The sequence below is a fragment of the Cupressus sempervirens genome, chromosome 3 (genome assembly GCF_028749045.1).
Source record: "Cupressus sempervirens isolate cs-2001-9-10 chromosome 3, ASM2874904v1, whole genome shotgun sequence".
Lineage (NCBI taxonomy): Eukaryota > Viridiplantae > Streptophyta > Pinopsida > Cupressales > Cupressaceae > Cupressus > Cupressus sempervirens.
Window position 1 is genome coordinate 388,127,776 of NC_143120.1, and position 16,524 is coordinate 388,144,299.

The 16,524-nt window shown below is 36.4% G+C and overlaps 1 protein-coding gene across 4 annotated transcripts in view; it reads left to right on the forward strand.

Moving 5' to 3' along the window:
- Window positions 1–16,524, forward strand: part of LOC149566639 (actin-related protein 4-like) — a 233,136-nt gene that overhangs the window by 103,960 nt on the left and 112,652 nt on the right. The window lies entirely within an intron of this gene.

The following is a 16,524-nucleotide window of genomic DNA, read 5'->3' on the forward strand; positions in this document are numbered from 1 at the left end:
GTGTTCATTTCTCATGCTTAGATCATATATATGCACTGAATATTGTCAAAATTAGTAGCACACTCACGTTAGGTCATCGTGTAGTCCATTTGGAGTCTTCTAGCACAAGATTCTCATTGATGCAAATTGAAAAAAGTCATTTAAAGCCAGCTGAAATACTATATCAATCATACGTCCCTTGCATGTGAATTGTTTGATGAAATTCCTTGAGCTTTCATCAGCATTTTTTGAGAGCAGATTTGAGGAGGGTCATTACAATGGGTATCATTATGAATGCGTCATCCACTACTTGACAGCGGATATCTTTTGTAGGGACGTGACATCATTGAATCATCACATATGTCTTGTCACAAAATGTGCATTATAAATCGGAGCACATCTAGTCACCAATGTTCATTCATAGATTGCACCTCTAGTTTGATGCATATAGAGGTCGTATCCATAGAGTGAAGGCATTTGGAGGTCATACACACAATTTCGAGACAAGATCGCCTTGAAACTTAATGAATTGTGGGCTCATTCAAGTCCGCCATTTGTTACTTCAGCATTAGAAGTTTCGTTGAGATAACCTTTTTCAAGTCACTATCTGTGATTATTCTATTGGGATGTCCTATCAACATTGGCCGTCGATGCTTGATGATGTAATGGCTCCTTTTTTCAGTCAGTTCAATGACTGCGGGATTAACCCATCACTGCAACTCTCGTGGGCTAGTTGTTTGGATAGAGGGCACATTGGTTCACTGTTACCTACTATTTTGCGACGTCTCTAGAGTATAGAGCGGTTACTCTCTAGGTCTAGTTGCATTAGCTTTTCGTTTGATTTAGTTTGAGTGTGACTTACTATTTATGGTAAGTTAACTATTCTAGCAGTTACTATATTTGGTAGTAGCAACTGGAGGTAGTCATGGTACAATACACATGCCATCAGTTTTAGTTTCCTGCTACCTTTGTTTGGAGTGTTTCTTAAGACTAACTATTTATAGTAAGTTAGTTAAGAGGGTTTCTTAATTTAGCAGGGCACTTGATGACCAGTTTAAACCCCATTTGTAGTGGTGGTTAATGGTTGACTTAGGAATCATGGAAAAAGCATATAAGTAATGATATTAAATAATTTATAATAAAGTTATTTTATAGAGTCACTTTAATGATCATTTAAAAGGACAATGGGGCCATGACCAATTATTTCTTTAAGTGACTTAATTTTATTTTAAATGATGCTTATGTCAGAACTATGAAAAAATACACAAAGTTATATAATTTTAAATGAAATAAAAGCAAAACAAATTAAGTCATTAAAGTGACTTGTAAGGACTCATGGTGGAAATATTGTAAAAAGTCAAGGAGAGAATCGATTTATTATGTTATTGTCTATTTGCTTTTGTTGATGGAAGTTCTTGGGAATTGGGACAATAAACCTAGGTTTTTTGATATTTTCAGCATTGAAGGAAGACATTGTGAGAGATCAACTGAGTCATTGCTTAAGGAAAAGCTTCATTCAGAGGTCTTCATTGTGCAGATTTTGTGAAAGAATCAAGGTTTTGTGCATATATTTGATGCTTTTTCATTGCAGATTTGTGGATCATCATTGGAAACCAATAAACAACAGATTGCAAGTTAATCTTGCTGCTACAATGATGCTATAGTACTTGTGCTATAGTCGTTTGTGAATTGTAAATTGCTTCAATGTTTGTACTTTGAATTGAAAGGTGCAAGGGTTTAAGTGCAAATTTTTAAAGAATATTCCCAGAATCGATTGTGACAGCCATTACAGTCATTACTGATATTAAATATTCATTATCATCTATTATCTACAGGTTCATACATTACTGACATACATTTCCAAATTTTATAAAAAAAGCTTGAGGACCTTTGGGTATGAATGATTAATGAAAAGTATTATAAATATTTACATACTATGCTCAACAAGAATCATTCAGCTCTATTTCATCTCCAAAATGTTTTATATTTGCAATGTTATTAGATTTTGCCTAATTGCATATCAAAACCAAACATTAAAATCCTGAAACATTTGCAAGTTGGAGGTTGGATAAGCTGCCAGGTTTTTTATAGTGGTGTTAGAGCTTGCACGACAAGTGTATGACAAAATGTCAAACCACTAATATTGAAGTTAGAAAAGGTTGGATTCTTACAGTATTATAGAGCTTGCATGATAAGTGTTTGACATATTGTCAAGCCCCTAGGATTAAAGTTAAAACCGGTTGGGGTTCTTACAGTGGTTTTAGAACTTGCATGACAAGTGTTTGAAAAAATGTCAAACCACTAGAATTGAAGTTAGAATTAGCTGGGTTTTTTACAGTGGTATTAGAGTGACTCTTGCCATATTGTTGGGGGTTGGGGAATATTTTGTTTTTCTTGGTCCTTTTGCTATTTGAGTGACCAGTACTCTTGCTTGTCTCAATAATGGGAAAAACTAGAGAAATTGATTTTTTAAAGAATATCAGATTATGCCAGATAAGCTTAGAAAATTAGATGGTTTTGATGGTTTCTTGGATTACTTGCTCGGATTTAATTTGGAAGTGTTTGATAGAGTGAAACATATTCGAGGCAATTATGGCGAAAAGATAGAGCAAGGTTTATTTGACACTCCTTCAGGGAAATCCATTGAATATCTTTGGCATAATAAACAACTTAGGATTGAAATCTGGAAGGAGTTCTTTGAAAATGTAGAGAGGTTTGAGGATAACAACACAAATTCAGTTTATACAATAGCAATTTCAACTCTTTGCATTATAACAAGGTAGTAGCTGTTTCAGTTAAAGAGAATGCTTACAGTAGCTGTTTCACTAATATTGAAGTTAGAAAAGGTTGGGTTTCTTACAGTATTATAGAGCTTGCATGATAAGTGTTTGACATATTGTCAAACCCCTAGAATTAAAGTTAAAACCAGTTGGGGTTCTTACAGTGGTTTTAGAACTTGCATGATAAGTGTTTGAAAAAATGTCAAACCACTAGAATTGAAGTTAGAATTAGCTGGGTTTTTTATAGTGGTATTAGAGTGACTCTTGCCATATTGTTGGGGGTTGGGGAATTTTTTGTTTTTCTTGGTCCTGTTGCTATTTGAGTGACCAGTAGTCTTGCTTCTCTCAATAATGGGAAAAACTAGAGAAATTGAGTTTTTAAAGAATATCAGATCATGCCAGATAAGCTTAGAAAATTAGATGGTTTTGATGGTTTCTTGGATTACTTGCTCGGATTTAATTTGGAAGTGTTTGATAGAGTGAAACATATTCGAGGCAATTATGGCGAAAAGATAGAGCAAGGTTTATTTGACACTCCTTCAGGGAAATCCATTGAATATCTTTGGCATAATAAACAACTTAGGATTGAAATCTGGAAGGAGTTCTTTGAAAATGTAGAGAGGTTTGAGGATAACAACACAAATTCAGTTTATGCAATAGCAATTTCAACTGTTTGCATTATAACGAGGTAGTAGCTGTTTCACTTAAAGAGAATGCTTATAGTTTGTTGCTGTAATGTTTCGTTCGTCCCGTGTGCTTGATAGCCAGTTACAAAACGCTTGACTGTAATGTTTCGTTCGCCCCGTGTGCTTGGTAGCAATTACCCATTCGTCTCGTGTGCCTGATAGTCAGTTACTTGTTGGTCCCGTGTGCTTGATAGCCAGTTAACCTTTGGTCTAGTGTGCTTGATAGCTAGTTACCTATTGGTCCTGTGTGCCTGATAGCAAGTTACCTTTGGTCCTGTGTGCCTGATAGCTAGTTACCTGTTGGTCTTGTGTGCTTGATAGCCAGTTACTTATTGGTCCCGTGTGCGTGATAACTAGGTACCCGTTGGTCTTGTGTGCCTGATAGACAAACCTGATGGCTGTACAGTATGAAGGATGTATGGCGGTGTTGGGCCGTACGATATGAAGGCTGTACGGTGGTGGTAAGGAAAGGTTGTGTGGTCAGGGGTGCAAGCCGTATGGTTGTGCTAGGAGATGTACGAAGGGAGTCTATGAAGGGATGAGGTGGAGTACGGAATGAGGTAGAGTCGTCGTCTATACGGTAGGAGGGAGGAAGCTGGCAGATGGTGAATGGATGGGAAATGCTCAGTCATGCAATACATAAACTTATAAATCCAAATTTATTAGATAACACCAAACAAGAATGAAGATTAAACATAGATAGCCTTCAATTAATATTTGGCACAAGAGGGTGCTTCGATTTGTCTGATCCGAGCGAGGTATTACATGCAACGAAATAGGGTGAGGGTTGAATTCCATCGAAATTGGACAAGCCAAATAGGGAAGATTTTTCACTTCCAAAATGGCGAACAAAAGAGAATCCCAACGAGAATTCATAGCTAAAGAAATATAATCAAAATCACATACCTAACAACTACCTACACACCGTGCTTAAATACCCGCTGGGTAAACCTTCCGAGGGTGTACAAAGTTAGCAGACGACCACACCTACCTATGAAAACAATGATTTTAAAATGGGTCTGAGATATTTAAAATCAATCGGCCCATTAACAAGGTTTAATTAAATATATTTATTTTATGACGAGGACATTACAGTCCTCCTGTCGCAAATTTGCTTCTCCTCAAGCAAATGCAAATCCGATTCTAGGAAACCTTTCGTAATCGGCTTTTTCAGTTTTGAGTCAGGTACTGAGTAGATCTTTCCGCTGAAGTAAATGATATCATCAATAACTTTGTATCTTTCATCGTGTACATAGCCATCCATCAACTGACATGCAAAAGGGTTCTTGGAGTACTCAACCAATAGATGGGCTCGCCAATTATCCAAGGAATGGGGCAAGGTGTTGAGTATTATGTTTTTATTTGCAACGTCTGGATCATATCATGTTTAAAAATGGCCTCCATCTTCTTGATTGACTTGCCTGGATCCTTTATTTGACATGCCTCTTAGTAGCATCTTCTTGCCATCTTTCTTGAATGAAAAGTCCATCCTTTTGAAACTTTGGGTATACTAGTCAGATTCTGCAACCACTGGATGCACAATATGATATCAGTATCAACCAAATCTATGACAAAGAGATCATTTGTCAAGGTATAGTTCCCCATGGAAAATTTAAGCCGTGGAATCACATGAGTGCAAGGTAACAAGGTTCCTCTAGCAACCTTAACCTCAAATCCTCCATGCTCAACTGCGCGCAAGCCTTTACTAGTGACCAAAGATGAATTGATGAAATTGAGCGTGGCACCACTATCAATCATGATTGGGACTCGTTTCCCCTGAAGTGTGCCACGGACCTTGAAGATACTACTTCCAGCCGCTGTAGTGAGGGTAGCAATGGAACGACCTTTTTGTATCAGGGCATTTATTCTCTCCTATTGGGTAATTTCTTCATCAGTCACTATAGGTATTTGTCCTTCGTCGTCATCAGGAAACACGTCAATGTAATGAATCTTTCCCTTCCCAAGGTAGCAATGACTAGGTCCCCATGGTTCTTTGCATGTGAAACAAAGCTTTTTTCTCCAGAGCTCTTGTTGAGAGTCTTCATCCAATGGAGGCTTTTTCTGAATTGGCTCTTTGTCTTTGTCTTCTTGTGGGGACAGTGTTGACATAGCTACGCGAGTTTTGGAAGAAGATGCGACCATGTCACATGCCTTCTTAATAGCTTTGTTGAGTGCACACGGGTTGAACCCTTTGATCCAGCCTCTTAAATGATCTCTCAGCCCATCCATGAATAACATGATTCGTCGTCTTTCAGAGATGTTTGTGACTAATACTGATAGGTTTTGGAACTCAGTGATGTAATTGTCTACTGTCCCCATTTTCTTTAGCTAAGCTAGATCTTTGAAGTTTAGCTCAAGATCCTTCCCATCAAAACAGTCAATGAGTCTCTCAGTGAACTCGACATAAGAGGTTACTTGGTTGTGGCCGAGAGTGACCAATCCATGGTGCCACCACTCCTGTGCTACTCCTTCCAGATGGAGTGCTGTGAACTTGATTTCTTCCTCTTCGGGCATCAGGTTGAGTTGAAAATAGGTGTCTGCCTTCAAAACCCATGCCTGTGTGTTAATGGCTCCAGATCCATCAAATGGTGATAATTTTACCTTTCTGATCTTTTTCCTAAGGTCATCATTAAAATAACTGCGATTGCCCCCGCCTGAATATCACTGGTTTACCCCAAATTGGCGACCTTTTCTTTCCTACTCCATCATCTAGGGTTACAAATTTGAAGCCTCACAAAAAGCAGTTTTTACAGCGAGGAGAATTGGTTGAGAACGTCCAGGGGCAAGGGATAGCAAGGAAATCACTTCTAGAGCCATGGGATTCTGTTGCAAAATTCTTAATTCATTACATCACCTGCGAAGGGCGCTTCAAGTATGTATTTGCCCACCATTTTCGCTTAATGTTACATTCTTGATATGGTGTTCTTGTTAATTTGCCCTATTACCTATTTTGTTCCTTAAAACGGTCCTGTGACCAATACAATCGGGGGCATGCTGATTCCTTGGCCCACCATGGATTAATTAAGCTTATTGTCAACCATAACCTTCACCTGGCTCAACCAGCTCTTGAATGGGATGCATTTGTGAATCAAACCCCTATAGAAAATCCTCAACATCCTGTCTCCGATGATACACGTGAAGCCAGTTCTTCCAAAAAGCGGCGTTTGAAACCCTCAAGCCGACCGAAAGAAAAAACCTTAAAGCTTAAAGGGAAAGTGGAAAAGGAAATCCCGAAACTCAGCCCTTATCCCATGATTACGAGACAGAAACAACATACCCCTGATAAGTTGCAAGGGTTAGTTGAAACAATAGAATCCGTAAGTGATATGGAAATTTTGAGAACAAAAGAACCCCAGACAAAGAACACCCAGCTTTTAAGAAGGCTAAGGAACCAACAACATAGAAATAAAAAACAAAAACAGCAAAAAGAAGATTCTATCCATAAGAAACCAATGTCCGATGAAGAAGAGCCACTTGAACAACAAAATGAAGAAGAAATTGCACACCATGATATAAATTCAGCGAAGTATTTGGTGAAGAAGTTGGGGAGGACACTAATGTTGAGATTAATAAAGAAGAGGGCATTATGGAAGATCAACAGGAGGATCTTGAAACCATAAAATTACAGAAAGATGTCCATGAAGAACATGCTCAACAAGAAGAGACCATAATGCAGGAACACTCCAATACCCATACTAATATGGTCCTTTATCAGGGTATAAATGTCAAGCATCCTCTTCCTGAAATTGCCCTTGCGATGGTTGATATCAGTAAAGATAAACTCCCTGTTGCTCTTATAGTTCAGAATGACCCTAATCCAATTGCTACAGGAACAAGTGGAATTTATGAAGTTCTTGACGCTGAATAGGGTATGTCACTCTCTTCTAATGCACAATTATGGCAATGGTCACTCAACTCCAACAATCATATCAACAGTTGCAGTTACAGTTACAAGCACTTGTCTCTCAGGAAAAGGGAACCATTGGTGCAACCAGAGTTGAAGCAGATACAGAGATACTTAACGTGAAGCCTATTGGATCCAGCCAAACACCTCAATTGCATGAGGACATGCAAAACCTCTAAGCTGGGGGGAATGATGGGTGTGCAAACTGCTTTTGTTTTTGTATACTCTTTATACCTTTTGCCTTGTCTTAAGCCTGTCTAAACCCCTGTTATGCCATTAATTATTGAGGAATATAATGCATTTAATAAAGTCTTAAGGTTTGAAAATATTTCTTGAAAAGAGTGGATGTTCATATACATATTGATATATTGTGATCTATTCTGCTACAGGAACTAAAGATGCGAGAATATGGAGTCGGCCATTCAGCTGGAAGAACAGTTTTTGAAGTTGTCGTTTTGTTATAGTTTCGAATGGCTCTGTTTTGGCCATATGTTATTATTGTTAGACTGTTGTATAAATTGTTATATATGGACTGCGGCCAAAACAAACTATTGTCTATGTTTGGGAAACAGGCCAGCGGCCATTCAAGTTAGTTGTCAATTTGGTTAAACACTTTAGATTATATAAGCAAATGTGAATCAAAAGACCTATGATCGATAATATATGAAATTCCCTGTTTTTGCATCATCCCTGAAATACTGAATTGAGAACGCAAAACTCCTGTAGCAGCCAGTTTTAAGTTAGTTCTCACCCTGCGTACCAGAGGAGGGCCCCCTCTTGGGAAACTTGGTGAGATTAGTGCAGTTTATTCTGTAAGTATTTTCATATTGTTGATTTCGTGTGTTCCTTTCAAGTTTTAATTGTATGCATTTTCAAGAAGTCTGCTATATATTTGATTGAATCTATACAGAGCTTGTCGATTGATTATCGATTCAGTTGTCTGATGAAGTAATTGGTTGTGATAAGTTATAAAGAAATTGTTTGATATTATCCTATGATTACATAAATCTATTACTGTTCGCCACATTTCTCCTACCGCCTGCATTCATCCTTAATACTCACAATATCATTTGTTCTATTCCCCTTACCATATCCCTTCAGTCATTGAGCTAAAATACTTCATCAAGAAGCACTGAAATTTTTTAAGAAGTTTTAAGTTCTTAAAAACCTTTCAAATTCTGTCACTTTTCATGGGGGGAAAACATCTTCACTTTGAGCCAGAATCTTTGGATAAGTTGTATGTTGATGAGGAAGCACTGAAATTTTTTAAGAAGTTTTAATTGTATGCATTTTCAAGAAGTCTGCTATATATTTGATTGAATCTGTACAGAGCTTGTCGATTGATTATCGATTCAGTTGTCTGATGAAGTAATTGGTTGTGATAAGTTATAAAGAAATTGTTTGATATTATCCTATCATTACATAAATCTATTACTGTTCACCACATTCCTCCTACCGCCTGCATTCATCCTTAATACTCACAATATCATTTGTTCTATTCCCCTTATCATATCCCTTTAGTCATTGAGCTAAAATACTCCCAATATTCATAACCTCCTGTCGCCATCCTTAGTATTCTCTGCCTTCTTTATCATACTTCCTACTGCACTCATCACACTCTCTGTTGCATTGTATTAAAACCAGTCAGTTAAAAACCTCCTGTTGCTACCATACTTCCTGTTGCAGTTGAGCAGATTATAATCCTTAATTAAACCAACCTCCAATCAGACAACAACTTTCGCAATAAGCATTCATTGAGATTAATTATCTAAAAGAGTGTGATTAATTACTTATAGGTGTGTTAATAAATACATTGTTTAATTGTTAAAAGGTGTGAACTTTAGATGAATTTAATCCATTTATAAAAAAGTATTATTTGAATCTTAAAACTCATTTTGCAGCAGATGTGCGGTGTGTTTGACTTTTAATTGCTTTGTGTTTAAAAGTTCATTTGTAGTAATTTGATTCTTAATTGCTTTGTGTTCATTTGCAGTGAATGTGTGGTAGTTTAATTTATTAAGCAGTAATTTACATTCATAACCCTTGATTTATTACTTTCACCCCTTGAGCAAATAGCCGTTATATCTCTCACGAGTTTACGAATCCCGGATTGACATTTGTAAGGGTAATTTCGATTCAATTATATCCATAAAAGGCTATCCCAGTGAACCTCAGTTTTACCCAACACTTCCATATTCGCATTTCTCCAATCTTCCTGAAGTTTTTCTTGCATTTCCTGAAAGGTGGGCTCGAGGAAGATGGTGCTTCCATCCTGGGAAGGAAGATGGGTATCGAGGGTTGAGAGCAAGAGGGTTGAAAATTTGCCCTTCCCGAAATTGAGTCGTTGCTATGCCCATTTTGTTCTCCTGTTGCCTTTCCCTTGGATAATTTTTGTAGTGTTTCCTGCATCAACTTTTGGGTTTCATTGATTTGCATTTGGTTTCTGCTGAGCTCTCTTAAAAGATTCATGAGTTTTGCCATAGGATCCTGATGATCTACCATTCTACCAATAAGGTTATTTCACCTTCTCTTTCGAGTATAAACTGTCATTCACTTCCACAAGCTAGCAGAGTCAAAGGCTCTGATACCACTGTAATGTTCTGTTCATCCCGTGTGCCTGATAGCCAGTTACAGAACGCTTGACTGTTCCGTTCGTCCTGTGTGCCTGATAGCAGTTACATGTTTGTCCTGTGTGACTGATAGCCAGTCACCTGTTGGTCTCATGTGCCTGATAACCAGTTAACCTTTGGTCCCGTGCACCTGGTAGCCGGTTACCCGTTGGTCTCGTGTGCTTGATAGCCAATTACCTTTGGTCCTATGTGCCTGATAGCCAATTACCTGTTGGTCTTGTGTGCCTGATAGCCAGTCACCCATTGGTCTCGTGTGCCTGATAGCTAGCTACCCATTGGTCCTGTGTGTTTGATAGACAAACTTGATGGCCATATGGTATAAAGGATGTATGGTGGTGTTGGGCCGTATGGTATGAAGGTTGTGCGGTAGTGGTAAGGAAAGGCCATGTAGTTAGGTGTGCTAGCCATATGGTTGTGCTAGGAGATGTACGAGGGGAGTCTATGCAGGGATGAGGTGGAGTACGGAATGAGGCAGAGTCGTCGTCTGTACGGTAGGAAGGAGGAAGCCGATGGATGGTGGACGGATGGGAAATGCTCAATCATGCAATACATAGACTTATAAATCCTAATTTATTAGATAACACCAAACAAGAATGAAGATTGAACACACATAACCTTTAATTAATATTTCCCGCAAGACGGTGCTTCTATTTGCCAGATACAAGCGAAGTACTACATGCAACGGAATAGGGTGAGGGCTAAATCCCACCACAACCGAACAAGCCAAGTAGGGAAGATCTTTCACTTCCGAAATGACGAACAATAGAGAATCCCAACGAGAATTCTCATTATAAATAAATATAATCAAAATCACATACCTAACAACTACCTACATGTCATGCTTAAATACCCATTGGGTAAACCTTCTGAGGGTGTAAAAAGATAGCCGACGACCACACCTACCTATGGAAACAATTAAATTAAAATAGGTCTGAGATATATTAAATCAATTGATCCATTAACAAGGTTTAATTAAATATATTTATTTTATGACGAGGACATTGCAGTTGCCACATGAAGGCACTGAGGTTTTGGGTGTTAGAGATAAGATATGTGATGTAGATGTAGGTCACAACAAATATCATTTGATAAATCAGATCTTGGAAAATGATTCAAAGAATTCATCTATTGGTTATATGTCTCAAGACTGTGACCTATAGGGACTTACAATTACATGGGAAGCAAAAGGGTGCAAAGAGATTGTCAAAACAACATCGTCTACCTTATCAGATGAGTCATTTGTTGAGGTGCTTAGCAAAACTACCTCATTTGATGATGTGTGCGCTAATGTAGCACACATGATGTTGATCACAAGATGAGCATTGTGGATACGTCCTTTCATAGTGCATATTTTGATTTTGAGAGCTTGCATGAGTGCCATGAATTCTAGAGACATTAGGTGGTTGGGCAAGTTTAGGTGAATGGTAGTTAGATTGCCACAACCAATAAACACTTGACATTGCTTGCCAAATGTTAGCCACCTATGGTTGAAGCACTCTTGTGATAGATGAGCACTATTATTGTAGTTTTTCCTTCACTGAGTTTCATACACTTTGAGAAACAATCAAAATAATGAAACAAAACAATTTTTTGTTATTAGCTAACATAGACTATTTTCTTGAGTGGAGTGGCACTTGTTATGATACGTTGAGGAGAAAACAGATTGAGGTAGATGAGCTTAAGGTGACTTGAGAGATATTGGGGAGCACCGAGTTATCTCCTCAGGATTCACAACTTTAGTTGGATGAGGTCACTGTGGAGTTAATATGAGAATATTCTTCCTTGACAACAAATTCAATACAACTTCCTATAGTGGCAGTTGGTGATGGTCTTATATCTGTGAGCTATAGTTGTGAGCAGGTTGAAGATGTGGCTACACTTATCACAGTTACATATGTAGATGATACGGTTGGGATGAATGCATCTGTCGAGGGCGTCAGAGAACATGTTATACGACGCTTTCCCTTGGTTACAAACATTGTAAATGTTGGTGATGAGCTAGATGAGAGGGGTTACATTCAAAGCTATGACTGTTAGTGTTTTGCTGAGGTGGGAGTCTATTATCATGACTGCATGGGGAGAAGGACTCATCACTACTTTTTTGATCCACACATAGAGGATTTGATGATGCATTAGTGTGGATTGCCTTCAAGTTTATACCATCTGCTGCCGGATGGGCTAGCACCAACTTTTGTAGATGGGGTCAACAATTGCAAGTTTTATTACTTGCAATGGTAACACATCCAAGACTGTTTGATAGAGTTGGAGATGGTGGTTACTAGCTTTTATGGCTATTACTATCTCTCAGCTATAGCTAGATGTGAGTGTCAGTTATATTGGGACTCTGGTGGTCATAGAGTTGGCACTATAGTTGGGTTTTGTTCTGATGAGTTGTTTACTCTCGCAATGCCTACAATTAGTTTCCAATGATTCTCTTATTGATGTCAGTTATTCGGTGTTTATGTTACAGGATTTGGTTGTGCATTGCAAGGACATTACACAGTTTTACTCTTAGGGTTTGGGTGGATTATGATGTTAATTTTTTCTCGGAGATTGCTTGGGGACAATCAATCTTTGGGGAGGGACGACTATAATGTTCCCTTTTTTAATCGACCCAATGACTGTGGGATTAGTCCAACACCATGACCCTTGTGGGTTAGTCATATGGATATAGTGCACATTGGTTCATTGCACCTTCTTTTTTGGGAGATCTAGAGTGTAGAGCGATTACTGGCTAGGTCTAGGCACATTAGCTTTTAATTTGGTTTAATTTGAGGGACTAACTATTTATAGTATGCCAATTATCCTGACAATTACTATGTTTGGTAGTGGCTATTGGAGGCAATCATGGTACAATACAATGTCATCAGTTGTAGTTTCTTGCTACATTTGTTTGGAGTCTTTCTTAGGGCTTACTATTTATAGTAAGTCTGTTAAGAGGTTTGCTAAATTTAGCAGGACACCTGATGACTAGTCAAAAACAAAAGTTACTTTAATGATCATCTAAAATGACAATGGGGTCATGATCCATCAAGTAGTTCTTTAAGTGAGTTATTTTATTTTAAATGGTGCCTAAGTCAAAGTATGAAAAGGCACACAAAAGTTATATAAGTTTTATAACTTTAAATGAAATAAAAGCAAAATAAATTAAGTCATTAAAGTGACTTGTGAGTAAAGATTCATTGTGGAAATATTATAAAAAACCAAGGAGAGAAATCAAATTATTATGCTCTAAGTCACAAGGTTCGAGTTCGAGTTCGAATTCGGGAACTATAAAATTCGGATGAAGTTCGACAAGGTAAAAAGTTCGAAAAAAATTCGACATTAAATTCGCCTTTGTATAATTTATTTATTTTAAAATATAAATAATATATCTTCTAAATTATTAAAATAATTAAACATAGCTAAATAGATTAGAAATCATTACATGTATACAAGAATATAAATATAAACCACAACGCACACAAGAAATTGCAATCACAAATATTTAATTATTAGGGCAAAATTATGAATTAATGTTGGCATTCATACTAATTAAATTATAATAATATTTAATTATTAGGGCAAAATTATAATAATTCATAATTAAAATTAAAGTTTATTAGGACAAAATTATAATTATGAATTATGAATTAATATTATAATTAATTCATAATTCATAATTCATAATTATAATTATGAATTATATTAAAATTATAATTATATAATTATGAATTTGAATTATGAATTATGAATTATGAATTAATTATGAATTAATATTGGCAAAATTATAATTATGAATTAATTATGAATGAATTTAAATTTTAGAGCAAAATTATAATTATGAATTAATGTTGGCATTCATACTAATTAAATTATAATTCATAATTAACGCAAACAAGAAATTCCAATCAAAAATATTTAATACAAAATAAATGAAATATTATAAATTATATCATTATAAACAACCCTGAAAAATAAAGTTTATAAAAAATCTAATTTAAAAAAAAGGTGTGTCCACCACATTCAGAGTCGCAGGTCAGGAGCGGAAGCCTCTATCGGAACAGCAGCGGAAGCCTCTAGGTGGCAACGATAGAACCAGAGCCATCATTAACAACAGATCAATTTGTTGCGGTGACCAGTCCGTACGAATTTTTGGCGAACAAAAACGAATTTTTTGGGGTTTTTTAAAATTCGCAAGATTTCGAATTTCATGAATGAAATTCGCCGAACCTTGTGACATAGATTATGCTATTGTCTGTTTGCTTTGTTGATGGAAGTTCTTGGGAATTGGGTGAAGAAACCTAGGGTTTTTGATATTTTCATCATTGAAGGACAACAATTCTTCATTGTGATTGTAGTTTTGAGGCTGTGAAAGATCAACTGAATTATTGCTTGAGGGAGGTTTCATTCAGAGGTCTTCATTATGCAGATTTTGTGAAAGAAATATCAAGGGTTTGTGCATATATTTGATGCTTATTGATTTGAGGCTTGTGGATAATCATTGGAAGCCAATAAAAAGCAGATTGCAAGTTTTAATCTTGCGCTACAGTGACAATACAATACCCACACTATAGTAATTTGTGAATAGTAAATTGCTATAGTGTTTTGCAATTTCAAATGAAAGGTGCAAGGGTTCATGTGCAGTTTTTCAAAGAGTTCCCAAAATCGATTGTGGTAGCTATTGTAATCATTACTAGCATTAAATGTTCATTGCTAGTTGTTATCTATAGGTTCATACATTGCTGCCATACATTTTGAGATTTTATAATAAAAGCTCGAGGACCTCCGGTTATGAATGGCTAATGAAAAGCATTGCAGATATTTACATATTATGCTAAATAAGAATAATTGCAGGTCTATTTCATCTTCAGAATATTTTGTATTTGCAATAGTATTATATTTTGCCTGAAAAAAGGTTTGATTTTTCTTAAAAATTGCAGATCAAAACCAAAAATTCAAAAACACAAATAAATGCAAGTTAGAGGCTGGATAACCTGTCAGGGTTGTTATAGTGGTATCAGAGCTTGCATGATAAGTGTTCAACAAAATGTCAAACCACTAGAAGTGAAGTTAGGACTGGTTAGGGTTCTTATAGTGTTATTAGAGCTTGCATGAAAGTGTTTGACAAAATTCCAAACCACTATAATTGAAGTTAGAACCGGTTGGGGATCTTACAGTGGTATTAGAGCTTGCATGATAAGTGTTTGACAAAATTTCAAACTATTAGAATTGAGATTAGAACCGGTTGATGTTCTTACAAATAATATGACCATGATCATATGAAAAGCTAGACTGAAATTTCGAATGACACCAACACTTAGACACATCTAATCACTGTAATCATACAATGTACCTAGCCATATATTCTACAAACCATTCAGATTTTGGTTTGGTAATTTCGATCTTCATCAGATCCATTTCATCTGATCACACACTCTATCCATCTCTCTTTTGGATCATAGTACCTGTTACCAAAATTTCACCCTTGACTCAATCCAAGTAGAGTGATAGTCATGTCAAATCAGTTGGTGTATTTCTACATCATGTGCTTCTAGTATCAAATGCAATAACTTTGAAATTACTACATGAAAATCCGAATTATTACTTTTAATGAGGAGAAGATAGAAAAATAGAAGTTACACTTCGCAAATCTTTTCTCTCAAAATGTAATACTTCTATTCATCAAATTATTCTTTTGTTCCACACAAGTCGTGAAACTAGCTAGCAAGCAATTCATAATCTTAAATTCAAAGCAGGCATGCATGTATATAAAGAAAAAATAAATAAAAATGGGGCCAGTTATTGCCTGAATGACTGGCTGATATTCAGTTGGCTTCGATGGTGGCAATCCATCTATTTTGTGTCCTCACTACCTCGAGTCGTGAAAAGTGTAAAAAAAGAAGGGGTTAGATCCAATGGATCTATGTAATGACTAGTACTATTTCACAGATATACCTCACTCATGCATACTGTAATGTACCCTGTTAGATTGCTTGGTAATTTCAAGACAATGTTCTTATAACTCCAATTGTAATGAATTCCTGATCCAGAAGGTTGATATGTTTATGACTTATTCAAGCTCTGTGACCCTTATTTATATGAACTATGGAGTTTATCTTAATATCAATGTATTACTCAAATAGCTATTCAATGTAAATATAAATGATGCCTTATGATGGGAGAACAATATATATAATTCTTGTTGATGTACTGATTGATTATACGCCAATTGGATGCACTACTGATTGTAAAATATTTCTAAATACCAATCTGATATAACAATTTTTCTTCCCTTTTTTTGAGGACTCTCATTACTTATTACTGAATTTCCTTAAGAAGGCTAGCTTTCGTTAAGACTGTTCAATTATGAATCCAAGTAGAAGAGTCGGGTGTTGGATGCTCTTCTTCGGATTGATACTTTTGATTCCCTTGTTTACTTAGCTGGGATCCCAAATTGTGGAACTGAATTTAATATTGTTCTCTTCTTCCTTATTCTAGATCTGCAGTATGGTACACAGAGTATATATATCTCCTCAGTGGAAATTTACATTGCTTAGGGTTGT